Here is a 13,109-nt window from a genome sequence, read left to right as displayed (position 1 = left end):
AACAGGAACGTCGGAAGGCACAGAAAGAGAAAGAGGTGGGCGTGGGTGTTGTCCATAGACAATGAAGAAGGGAGCGGAGCCATCAGATTCAGAGTCCAAGGAATAGTAGGAAATATTTTGCCTATGGCACAGAGTGTACCAGTCGTCCTGCCGGGCGTAGACAAAATGGCGGACATAGCAGCCCAGAGTCTGGTTAACTCTCTCCACTTGTCTGTTAGACTGCTGATGGTATGCAGAGGAGAAATCCAACTTTACTTTAAGTTGGCTGCACAGGGATCGCCAAAACTGGGGAACAAACTGGACCCCATGGTCCGAGACAATGTGCAGTGGGTGTCCATGAAGCCGAAAGATGTGGAAGAAGAACAGGCTGGCAAGACGAGGAGATGATGGTATTACAAGAACATGGCGGGAGATCCGTAACAAAATCCATTGCTATGTGAGTCCACGGGCAACTGGTTATTGGCAATGGCTTAAGCAGACCTGCTGGTTTGAGATGTGATGACTTGCTACGGGCACAGGAAGTGGAAGAACTCACGAAATTTTGTACATCTTTGACCAGATCTGGCCACCAGTAGAAACAAGATATGAGAGTGACAGATTTCTGCACTCCAGGGTGCCCGGACACACAAGAGCAATGTCCCCAAGTAAATATCCTCTTCCGAAGAGTTGGTCGGACATAGGTCTTGCCAGGTGGAAGTTGCTGTAGATCCACAGGAGCAGCAAGAACCAGGGATTCAGAGCTCTTCCAAAGCAAGCTTTATGGCCAGAAGCTCCCGATCACCTCTCTGCGGCTGAAAAGGTTTTAGAGAAAAAGCTGCATGTGTGAGTTCAACCCTTAGGCCCTTTCTGGGTGAGAATGGCTCCAGCACCAACCGAGGAGGCGTCAAGCTCTAACAGGAGTGGTTTCTCAGTATCAGGCCAGGTGAGAACGGGAGCGTAGGAAAAAGCAGACTTCAGCTTGGAGAAACCTTCTTCAGCCACCGGAGGCCAGAGTTGAGTATTGGCATTCTTCTTGGTCAGCGCCACAATGGAACACACGAGGGAAGAAAAATTAGGTATTAACTGCTGGTAGTAAATAGCGAAGCCCAGGAATCTCTGGATAGCACAAAGTCCTACTGTGGAAGCCGCTGAAGTACCGCAGACAACTTTGTAGGCTGAAAAGGTTTTAGAGAAAAAGCCGCATGTGAGAGCTTGAACCCTAGGCCCTTTCTGGGTGAGAATGGCTCCAGCACCAACCGAGGAGGCATCAAGCTCTAACAGGAGTAGTTTCTCAGTATCAGGCCAGGTGAGAACGGGAGCGAGGCAAAGGCAGACTTCAGCCTGGAGAAAGCTTCTTCAGCCGCCGGAGGCCATAGTTGAGTACTGGCATTCTTCTTGATTAGCGCCACAATGGGAGACATGAGGGAGTAAAAATGAGGTATAAACTGCTGGTGGTAATTAGGGAAGCCCAGGAATCTCTGGATAGCACAAAGGCCTGAGGGAGGCCGCTGAAATAGACCCTTGTCAGTGTTGATGTACCCAGGGAATGGAAGACTCTTCTGTCGGAACTGACGCTTCTCGAGCTTGGCATATAGGCGATTGGCCCTTTAGGCGCTTGAGAACTTGTTGTACTTGGACCTAATGGGATTCCATGTCTGTAGAGAACACCAGAATATTGTCCAAGTAGACCAAACCAAAGTATAAAGCAAGTCTCTGAAAATGACATTAACGAACTCTTGAAATATGGCAGGTGCATTACAGAGTCCAAAGGATGGGACCACATACTCGAAGTGTCCAACATGAGTATTGAAGGTGATCTTCCATTCATCGCCTTCGCGGATGCAGATGAGATTATATGCCGCCCTTAGGTCCAACGTGGTGAAAAACTTGGCACAACGTAGACGGTTGAAGAGTTTCGTGATCAGAGGTAGTGGGTAGCGATTCTTCACCCTAACTTTATTAAGACTGCGATAATCAATACATGGACGGAGTGAACCATCCTTCTTGGCCATGAAAAAGAATTCAGCACCAGCAGGGGAGGAGTACTTGCGTATGAACCCCTTCTGTAGATTCTACTTCACATAAGATGACATAGACGCTGTTTCAGGCACAGACAGTGGATATACCCGACCCTGTGGTGGAGACATGCCCAGCATCAAGTTTATAGGGCAGTCATAGGACCGGTGTCTCCACTTGTTTCTCCGAGAAGACATCTGCACAGTCCATGTATGAGCAGGAAGACCCACCAGAGGCTTGGTGGACTCCGGAGAAGCCGTGGTGGATACAGGATAAGTTGCCACCAAACAGTGGGACGGGCAATCCAGTCCCCAACGAAGAACCTCACTGGTACACCAGTTCAGAAGCATGGCATGAAACCACGAGAGCCCCAGAAGAACGGAAGATGTGGACCGAGGTAGCACATAGAATGATATACCCACTGACAGATGAAATGAGCAGCGGCTTCTCTAGACAAACCACTGGAAGGTGATACTGGGAGACCAAGGCAGCATCCACAAAGTTTCCTGCATAGCGGGAATCCAAGAAGGCTAAAGCTTGAAACTTGGCCCTTGTTCCAAAGCCGATATTCAGGCTTACCACCATATTTTTTGTATGGATCATTCATATATTTATAAAGATTAACCGGTTAAGGACCGGGACCTTTCTTGTTTTTCCATTTCCATTTTTCACTCCCCACCTTCAAAAATCTATATCTTTTTTATATTTACACGTAAAAAGCTGTGCAATGGCTTGTTTTCTGCATAACAAATTGCACTTCATAATGACAGTATTGAATATTCCATGCCATGTACTGGGATGGGGAAAAAAATTCCAAATGCAGTGAAAATGGTGAAAAAACGCAAGACCCGAGGCTACCATGGAGACGGATAGCCGCTCCCCGATGACGTCACGGGGAGCGACGATACTAGGCAAGTTGGCGACGCCCATGTGCCGCCATCTTTTTGAGGCTGCCAGCAGCTTTGCCGGCAGCGATCGCTGTGATAACACACGTGATTACCGGTAAGTCTTTGCTGCAATATGTAGCAAAGACTAACCGGCTATGGAGAGGGCTCAGCCCGTGAGCCCTCTCCATGCAAGACCCAACCGCCGCCGTAAACCAGTTAATCATGTCCCCTCGTAGTCGTCTCTTTTCCAGGCTAAATAAATCTAGTTGTTTTTTTTTTTCTTTTGAAAAAGTTTTATTAGTTTTTACATAATTTATACACATAATACATTTCTCACATATAATACATTCCATACATAAAAGATATACTCTTGTGCATATTGATTTACATTCCAGTCATAGCACTACCTTAAAGTTTATGAAAAAAAACCGCACAAACCTAAATATTGGAGTGCCATCTCTCTACTTATGTATACAAACATTAACCTGAGGAATTAAATCTCTAGATGAGTATAAGACAATTTTTTTATCTCCATAACCCCTCTCCCTCCCTATCCCCCCCCCCTGGCAGGAGGAAAAAAGAAAGAAAAATTAGAATAATGATAAAATTTTTATCAACTTTTAGGATGATTCTTAAGGGTATTAACTTTTCCCGTATGCTAGTTTGTCTAATTCCATTTGTCCCAGGTACTGGCCCATTTCCTCATGGTAGCCCTCTTCTCAGCTTGTATTCTTTCATATTCTTTTACCTTCAAGGATAGATTTATCCACCTCCTAATTGTTGGTTTCCTACCACTGTTACATCCCCATTCCCTTACAATAAGCACTTTCGCCAACATCATTAATTTGAGAATAGTTACTTTAAGGGTTGACCTGCTTTCCACGGAGCTAAATCTCCCAATAATGGCTATCGAGATGGACGGACTAAGAGATAATTCTAAATACTATTCACACGCTGAAATACTTCACTCCAGAACTCATAAATTGCCTGGCATGACCAAATTATATGAGTAAAATCGGCTCCATCCTCTCCACATTTGAAACATATGGATGATTCCCTGATTTTCATCTTATGCAGATCTATAGGGGAGTAGTACAGCAAATAAAGAATCTTGATCTGTATTATTCGATGGTTTTCATTTATTGATCCCATCTTGGCGTTTCTATAAATCCCACCCCATTCCTCCCTCGTTATAGCTCCTACCTGCTTTTCCCATCTCTCTTGTGATTTGTGAGAAACCCCCACGGAATACCCCTTAACCAAAAATGTATAAATACCTGAGATCAAACCCTTTCTTTTTCCTGTGTTTTGCACATATTCTAAGCATTCATGTGAATTTATTTCTAAGTGTTTCCTCACTCTAATTGCGTTTATCTAGTGAACTAGTTGAAAATATCTCAAAAAATCCTTTTCCCTTAGTCCGTATTTGTCCTTAAAAAATTTGAAGTTTACCCCTCTTCCATTTTCTACTATCTGTGAGAAATATCTAATACCCTTCCTTTCCCAGAATATTGGATCTGGCAATCTCCCTAATTTGGGAAATTCTTGATTGTGCCATAGTGGAGTGCAGTCTAATATTCCCTTAATGTGTAAGATTTTTTTAACCTCTTTCCATCCCCTAAACCAGTGATGGCTAACCTATGGCACTGGTGCCAGAGGTGGCACTCAGAGCCCTTTCTGTGGGCACCCAGAACATAACCAGAGATGATTCCAGGTATCTTCCTGCAGTCCCAGACAGCCCAGGACTTGCTGTGCACAGAGCTATTTTAAAGTGACAGCTGTACCTGGGACTATTTTCTGCTTTATTGGTGTCCTCAGGAGCTGGTATCAATGAAATCACAAATCACAAATTACATTTCTGTGTTGGCACTTTGCGATAAACAAGTGGGTCTTTGTTGTAGTTTGGGCACTCGGTCTCTAAAAGGTTCGCCATCACTGCCCTAAACATTGCCCCTTTCATGCTAATTTTCTTATTCCCCTTATGATCTGCATTCTTTTCCAATATTTCAAATACCGAGCTTGTGTGATTATCCCTCATTATAAGTGCTTTAACTGGATCCGCCACATCCTTCCAGCCCACTATCCTAGATAGTTGAGCTGCCAGATAGTATCCAAAAAGAAAAGGTATCCCTATTCCTCCTTCTAAAATTGGCTTGTGCCAATCTCTAAGCTTTATTCTGACCCTTTTTCTACCCCAAATTAACTCATTAAACAAAGATTCCATAGCCTTGAAAAAGGAGTTATCTATCCATATGGGACAAACTGCCAAGAAAAAAAGGGTTTGTGGTAGAAGAACCATTTTAATTAGGGCAACTCTGTCTGCAAAAGAGAGCGGCAACTTTTCCCATAGCTGTATCCTTCCTCTTATTGTTTTAATTAATGGTCTTAAATTTAACATGTCGTATTCCTCAATCTTCGCGGAAATTTTAACCCCAAGGTATTTGAGGGAGTCATTGCACAGAGTAATTTCGCTCGTGTCCAACTGTTCCCCCCTATACCCATCTAATGGCAGTAAGCAAGTTTTTTTCCAATTTATTTCAAACCCTGAATATTGACCAAACTCCCTAACAATTTCAACTATCCTCGGTATTGACTCGGGGGACTCTTGTACGCAGAACAGTACGTCGTCTGCGTATAAGCACAATTTGTCCTCAACTCCTCGACTGCCTCCCCCCCTTACCCCTATGTCCGATCTGATCTTAATAGCCAATGGCTCAATAAAGAGCGCAAAGAGGAGAGGGGAGAGGGGGCAGCCCTGTCTAGTACCTCTATACAGGGAAAAGGGTTCTGACTCTATTCCATTTACCGCCACCCTGGCTTTTGGTGAGCTGTACATGCTTTCAACCCATTTCATAAAAATGGGGCCAAAGCAGAATCTTCGCATGGTTTCCCATAGGAAACCCCACTCGACCCTGTCAAACGCCTTAACTGCGTCCAGCGACAGGATCGAGCGGAGGGCCCCCTCTCCTTCCTCCAGGGAAGCGAATAGTCTATTAAGACAGTCATTCACACTTCTTCCCGGAACAAATCCCTTTTGATCCTCGTGGACAATATATGTAATAACCTTCTGGAGCCTGCGAGCGAGTACTTTGGCTAGGATCTTAATGTCAGTATTAATTAGGGAGATTGGTCTATATGACCCCATGTCGAGCAGGTCCTTCTCCTTTTTAGGGATTAAAATTATACGTGCTTCTGCCATGGTTTCAGAAACCCTCCCTCTCTTATAAATTTCTTCCATCATACCTAGCAGCATAGGCAACAGTACAGTTTTATACCTTCTATAGAACCCAAAAGGAAGTCCATCAGGTCCTGGGGCTGTATCTTTCGTACATGTGTCAATTGTTTCTCCCAGTTCTATAAGGGTGATTGGTACTTCAAGCATGTCTACCTGTTCTTGTGATAGACTTGGGAAGTTAATATTCTCCAAGTACCCCTCAATCTCCTCCCTTCTTTTACTACATGTGGACTCATATAGAGCCTTATAAAAGTTTCTGAACTGTACCTGAATGTGGTTTTGATCAGTGTACAGTCTCCCATCCTGTCCTCTAATGGCGGAGACAGTTTTGTTCCCACTTCGTGTATTTTGGATCATTTTGGCCAATTATTTCCCCGGCTGCCCTCCTTCCGTAAAGTTAGACTGTCCTGCGAAGAAGATCTTATGTTGAGATTTTTCTACCAGAAACCCCTTGCATTTTTCTTTTGCTTCTGTATAGCTGTTTTTATACCCAACACCCTTCATGCTCTACCATATTTTTAAGAGACTGTTCAACTGCCTTTCTTAGGGATTCTTCTTTCCTTCTATATTCCTTTTTAGCTGAGTTAATAATCTGTGAAAGTGTGCTTCTAATAAACAGTTTAAGAGAGTCCCACACAACCAGGTTATTTGTGGAATTAACATTTACTTCCCAGTACTCCTTTATTTTCTGCTCAAGGTCCGTTCTTGGCCCTATTATGGTCAACCAGTGGAGATTAAGTTTGAAAGCACACCCTCCCCTTGGAGTATTACCAAGTGTCACCAAGACCGGGGCATGATCTGAAATCAAGATGTGTTCGTATCGCATCGACGTGACTTCTCCCAGCATTTCTTGACTAGCCAGGCCATGATCTATCCTGGACATAGTGTTGTGCGTTTTACTATAACAGGAAAAGGCCTTACTTGTGCCATATTTGGCCCTCCAAATGTCATATAATCCTATGTCATCACAAAAATTACTAAATTTCAAGCCTTCATTCTCTTTTGACTTTTGTTCTCCTGGCATATTTAAACGGTCCAGTTTGGCATCAAATACCGTGTTTAAGTCGCCCATAACCAGAATTTTTTTGCAGTCCCTGCTCTCCATAAATCTAATTAATTCATATAGTACCCCTAAAGAGAAGGGGGGGGGGACGTACAAAAACGCCAGGATACATTCTATCTCTCCTAGGGTACAATGCAAAAAGACAAATCTGCCACATTTGTCAATCTTTTCCCCAATCAGTCTGTAATCTATGTTTGAATGAATTAAAACTGACACGCCTCTTGAATATATATCCCCATAGGAGTGATATTCCCATGCTACCCAACGTTTCTTTAGGCGGTACTCGACTTCTCGTGTCAGATGTGTCTCTAATAAAACTATGATAGATGGTAAATGCTTATTAATCACGTCAAATATCATACATCGTTTCCTTCTTTCACTTAATCCTCTGACATTCCAGCATAAAGTCCTAATTCCTTTTATCGTCCTTCGTTAAATCTAGGAAAAAAAAATCTAGTTGTTTTATTCTTTCCTCATAACTCAAACCCTCCATAACCCATTTTTGGGGCTCTACGTTGAACCCTCTCCAGCTCCAGGGCCTCCTTTTTATGGAGCGGTGCCCAGAACTGGACAGCATATTCCAGGTGTGGCCGAACCAATGCCTTGTACAGTGGTAATATTACATCCCTTACATTACTTATCCCGAGAGTCCAGCCACTTTTGATACATGACAAGATCCTTGTTTTTAGAGTTTTAGAGGCAGCTAATTGACAATAACATGCTGTTATTCAATTTATGATCTACTAGTACCCCCAGGTCCTTCTCAACAAGGGACTCTCCCAGATTTACTCCCCCAAGGACATATTTTGCCTTTGGATTATTAGCCCCCAGATGCATAACATTACATTTATCCACATTAAACCTCATTTGCCAAGTGGATAACCAAACATTCAGTTTGTCCAAGTCACCCTGCAGCCTATGAGCATCCTCCATAGACTGTATTACACTACACAGTTTGTACTACTCCCCCCATCCTCCATAGACTGTATTACACTACACAGTTTGGTGTCATCTGCAAAAATAGACACAGTGCTATTAATTCATATATATATATATACACTCACCGGCCACTTTATTAGGTAGACCATGCTAGTAACGGGTTGGACCCCCTTTTGCCTTCAGAACTGCCTCAATTCTTCGTGGCATAGATACAACAAGGTGCTGGAAGCTCCTCAGAGATTTTGCTCCATATTGACATGATGGCATCACACAGTTGCCGCAGATTTGTCGGCTGCACATCCATTATGCGAATCTCCCGTTCCACCACATCCCAAAGATGCTCTATTGGATTGAGATCTGGTGACTGTGGAGGCCTCATGACCTCATTGTCATGTTCAAGAAACCAGTCTGAGATGATTCCAGCTTTATGACATGGCGCATTATCCTGCTGAAAGTAGCCATCAGATGTTACAGGGTACATTGTGGTCATAAAGGGATGGACATGGTCAGCAACAATACTCAGGTAGGCTGTGGCATTGCAACGATGCTCAATTGGTACCAAGGGGCCCAAAGAGTGCCAAGAAAATATTCCACCACCATGACACCACCACCACCAACCTGAACCGTTGATACAAGGCAGGATTGACCATGTCTACATGCCTAAATGCACTGAGTTGCCGCTGTGTGATTGACTGATTAGAAATTAAGTGTTAACGAGCAGTTGGACAGGTGTACCTAATAAAGTGGCCGGTGAGTGTATATATATCATGAATAAATATATTAAATAGTAGTGGGCCAAGCACAGAACCCTGGGGTACACCACTCATAACTGGTGACCATTCCGAGTAGGAATCATTGACCACAACTCTCTGGATACGATCCTTTTGCAATCCAATCCAATTGCAATCCAATTGCAAATGATTTCTGACAAACCAATAGCCCTAATCTTACCCATCAGGCGTCTATGAGGGACAGTGTCAAATGCCTTTGCAAAGTCCAAGAACACAATATCCACAGCTGCTCCTCCATCCAGGCACCTGCTCACCTCTTCATAGAAGCAGATCAGCTAAGTCTGACAACTTCTATTCTTAGTAAACCCATGCTGGCTGTCACTTATTATGCTATTTGATGTTACATACTCCGATATATAGTCTTTTACTAACCCTTCCAATACTTTCCCCACAATGGAAGTTAAGCTTACAGGCCTGTAATTGCCTGGCAAAGTTCTAGAGCCCTTTTTATATATTGGCACCACATTTGCCTTGCGCCAGTCACTTGGCACCACACCAGACATTACGGAATCCCTGAAGATTTTAGACAGTGGTACAGCAATAACAGAACTGAGTTCTTTAAGAATTCTGGGGTGTAACCCGTCCAGGAGTCTTGTACACATTTATTTTATTGAGCTTAGATTGGATAATGTCTACATTTAGCCAGCCTAGTATATTACAGGATCCATGACCCGCACCGGCACCACCCACATCACAAGTTCTTTCTTCTATCGCAGGGGTCCCCAAACTTTTTACATAGGGGGCTATTCACTTTCCCCCTCAGACCGTTGGAGGGCCGGACTAAAGTTTAAAAATAAATATTAGTGCATTTGACCGCATCCGTAATACACTGGTACCCCCCTCAATTAATTATTTAATATACTGCACCCCCTTGTGAACTATTTTAAATATTGGGCCAATTAATTATTAAATATACTGGGACCCCTCTCCATTAATTATTGAACATGCTTCCCCCCCCCATTAATTACAAGACTGCCCCTCATAATTAATTATTTCCTAAACCCCCACCATTAATTATTTCCTATGCTGCCCCCACCATTAATTATTTCCTATGCTGCCCCTCATAATTAATTATTTCATATACTGCCCCTCATAACTAACTATTGGCCCCCGGCCACCACAATCTTTTTACTGCCCTTTTTAATAAAAACCCTGTACTCACCTAAGTCTTCTATCTTCTTGTCGCGTCCGGACAGGAAAGGGTGCTCGGCCGTGTGACGACGTCTAACGTTGAAGTCTCCCATTATCCCTCCGGTCCCCTCCTGTGCAGCCTGCTCCATCTGTTTATATAGGTGACCCTCTATTTCCTCAGAGATGTTAAGGGGTCTATAAATTACACCAAAAATAATTTTCTTAAAGCTCTCTTGGCTTTGAATTTCAACCCACAAAGTTTCAGCCTCCTCACACTCTGAGACCACTGACTCATTCACAATCGCTTTTAAGTCTCTTCTGACATACAGACATACACCACCTCCCCCCTATTACATACAGACATACACCACCTCCCCCCTATTACATACAGACATACACCACCTCCCCCCTATTACATACAGACATACACCACCTCCCCCCTATTACATACAGACATACACCACCTCCTCTCCTATTACATATATACACACATACACCACCTCCCCTCCTATTACATACAGACATACACCACCTCCCCTCCTATTACATACAGACATACACCACCTCCCCCCTATTACATACAGACATACACCACCTCCCCCCTATTACATACAGACATACACCACCTCCCCTCCTATTACATATATACACACATACACCACCTCCCCTCCTATTACATACAGACATACACCACCTCCCCTCCTATTACATACAGACATACACCACCTCCCCCTATTACATACAGACATACACCACCTCCCCTCCTATTACATACAGACATACACCACCTCCCCTCCTATTACATACAGACATACACCACCTCCCCTCCTATTATATACAGACATACACCACCTCCCCTCCTATTACATACAGACATACACCACCTCCCCTCCTATTACATACATACATACACCACCTCCCCTCCTATTACATATATACACACATACACCACCTCCCCTCCTATTACATACAGACATACACCACCTCCCCCCTATTACATACAGACATACACCACCTCCCCTCCTATTACATACAGACATACACCACCTCCCCTCCTATTATATACAGACATACACCACCTCCCCTCCTATTACATACAGACATACACCACCTCCCCTCCTATTACATACAGACATACACCACCTCCACTCCTATTATATACAGACATACACCACCTCCCCCCCTATTACATACAGACATACACCACCTCCCCCCTATTACATACAGACATACACCACCTCCCCTCCTATTACATACAGACATACACCACCTCCCCTCCTATTACATACAGACATACACCACCTCCCCTCCTATTACATACAGACATACACCACCTCCCCTCCTATTACATATATACACACATACACCACCTCCCCTCCTATTACATACAGACATACACCACCTCCCCTCCTATTACATACAGACATACACCACCTCCCCCCTATTACATACAGACATACACCACCTCCCCTCCTATTACATACAGACATACACCACCTCCCCTCCTATTACATACAGACATACACCACCTCCCCTCCTATTATATACAGACATACACCACCTCCCCTCCTATTACATACAGACATACACCACCTCCCCTCCTATTACATACATACATACACCACCTCCCCTCCTATTACATATATACACACATACACCACCTCCCCTCCTATTACATACAGACATACACCACCTCCCCCCTATTACATACAGACATACACCACCTCCCCTCCTATTACATACAGACATACACCACCTCCCCTCCTATTACATACAGACATACACCACCTCCCCTCCTATTACATACAGACATACACCACCTCCCCTCCTATTATATACAGACATACACCACCTCCCCTCCTATTACATACAGACATACACCACCTCCCCTCCTATTACATACAGACATACACCACCTCCCCTCCTATTACATACAGACATACACCACCTCCCCTCCTATTATATACAGACATACACCACCTCCCCTCCTATTACATACAGACATACACCACCTCCCCTCCTATTACATACATACATACACCACCTCCCCTCCTATTACATACAGACATACACCACCTCCCCCCTATTATATACAGACATACACCACCTCCTCTCCTATTACATACAGACATATACCACCTCCTCCCCTATTACATACAGACATACACCACCTCCCCCCTATTACATACAGACATACACCACCTCCCCCCTATTACATACAGACATACAACACCTACTCTCCTATTACATACAGACATACACCACCTCCCCTCCTATTACATACATACATACACCACCTCCCCTCCTATTACATACAGACATACACCACCTCCCCTCCTATTACATACAGACATACACCACCTCCCCTCCTATTACATACAGACATACAACACCTACTCTCCTATTACATACAGACATACACCACCTCCCCTCCTATTACATACAGACATACACCACCTCCCCTCCTATTACATACAGACATACACCACCTCCCCTCCTATTACATACAGACATACACCACCTCCCCCCCTATTACATACAGACATACACCACCTCCCCCCCTATTACATACAGACATACACCACCTCCCCTCCTATTACATACAGACATACAACACCTCCCCTCCTATTACATACAGACATACAACACCTCCCCTCCTATTACATACAGACATACAACACCTCCCCTCCTATTACATACAGACATACAACACCTCCCCCCCTATTACATACAGACATACACCACCTCCCCTCCTATTACATACAGACATACACCACCTCCCCCCCTATTACATACAGACATACACCACCTCCCCTCCTATTACATACAGACATACACCACCTCCCCCCCTATTACATACAGACATACACCACCTCCCCTCCTATTACATACAGACATACACCACCTCCCTCCTATTACATACAGACATACACCGCCTCCCCCCCTATTACATACAGACATACACCATCTCCCCTCCTATTACATACAGACATACACCACCTCCCCTCCTATTACATACAGACATACACCACCTCCCTCCTATTACATACAGACATACACCGCCTCCC

This window comes from Engystomops pustulosus, chromosome 7, assembly GCF_040894005.1.
Source record: "Engystomops pustulosus chromosome 7, aEngPut4.maternal, whole genome shotgun sequence".
Lineage (NCBI taxonomy): Eukaryota > Metazoa > Chordata > Amphibia > Anura > Leptodactylidae > Engystomops > Engystomops pustulosus.
The sequence above is the reverse complement of the archived record's forward strand: the minus strand, read 5'-3'. Positions refer to the sequence as shown.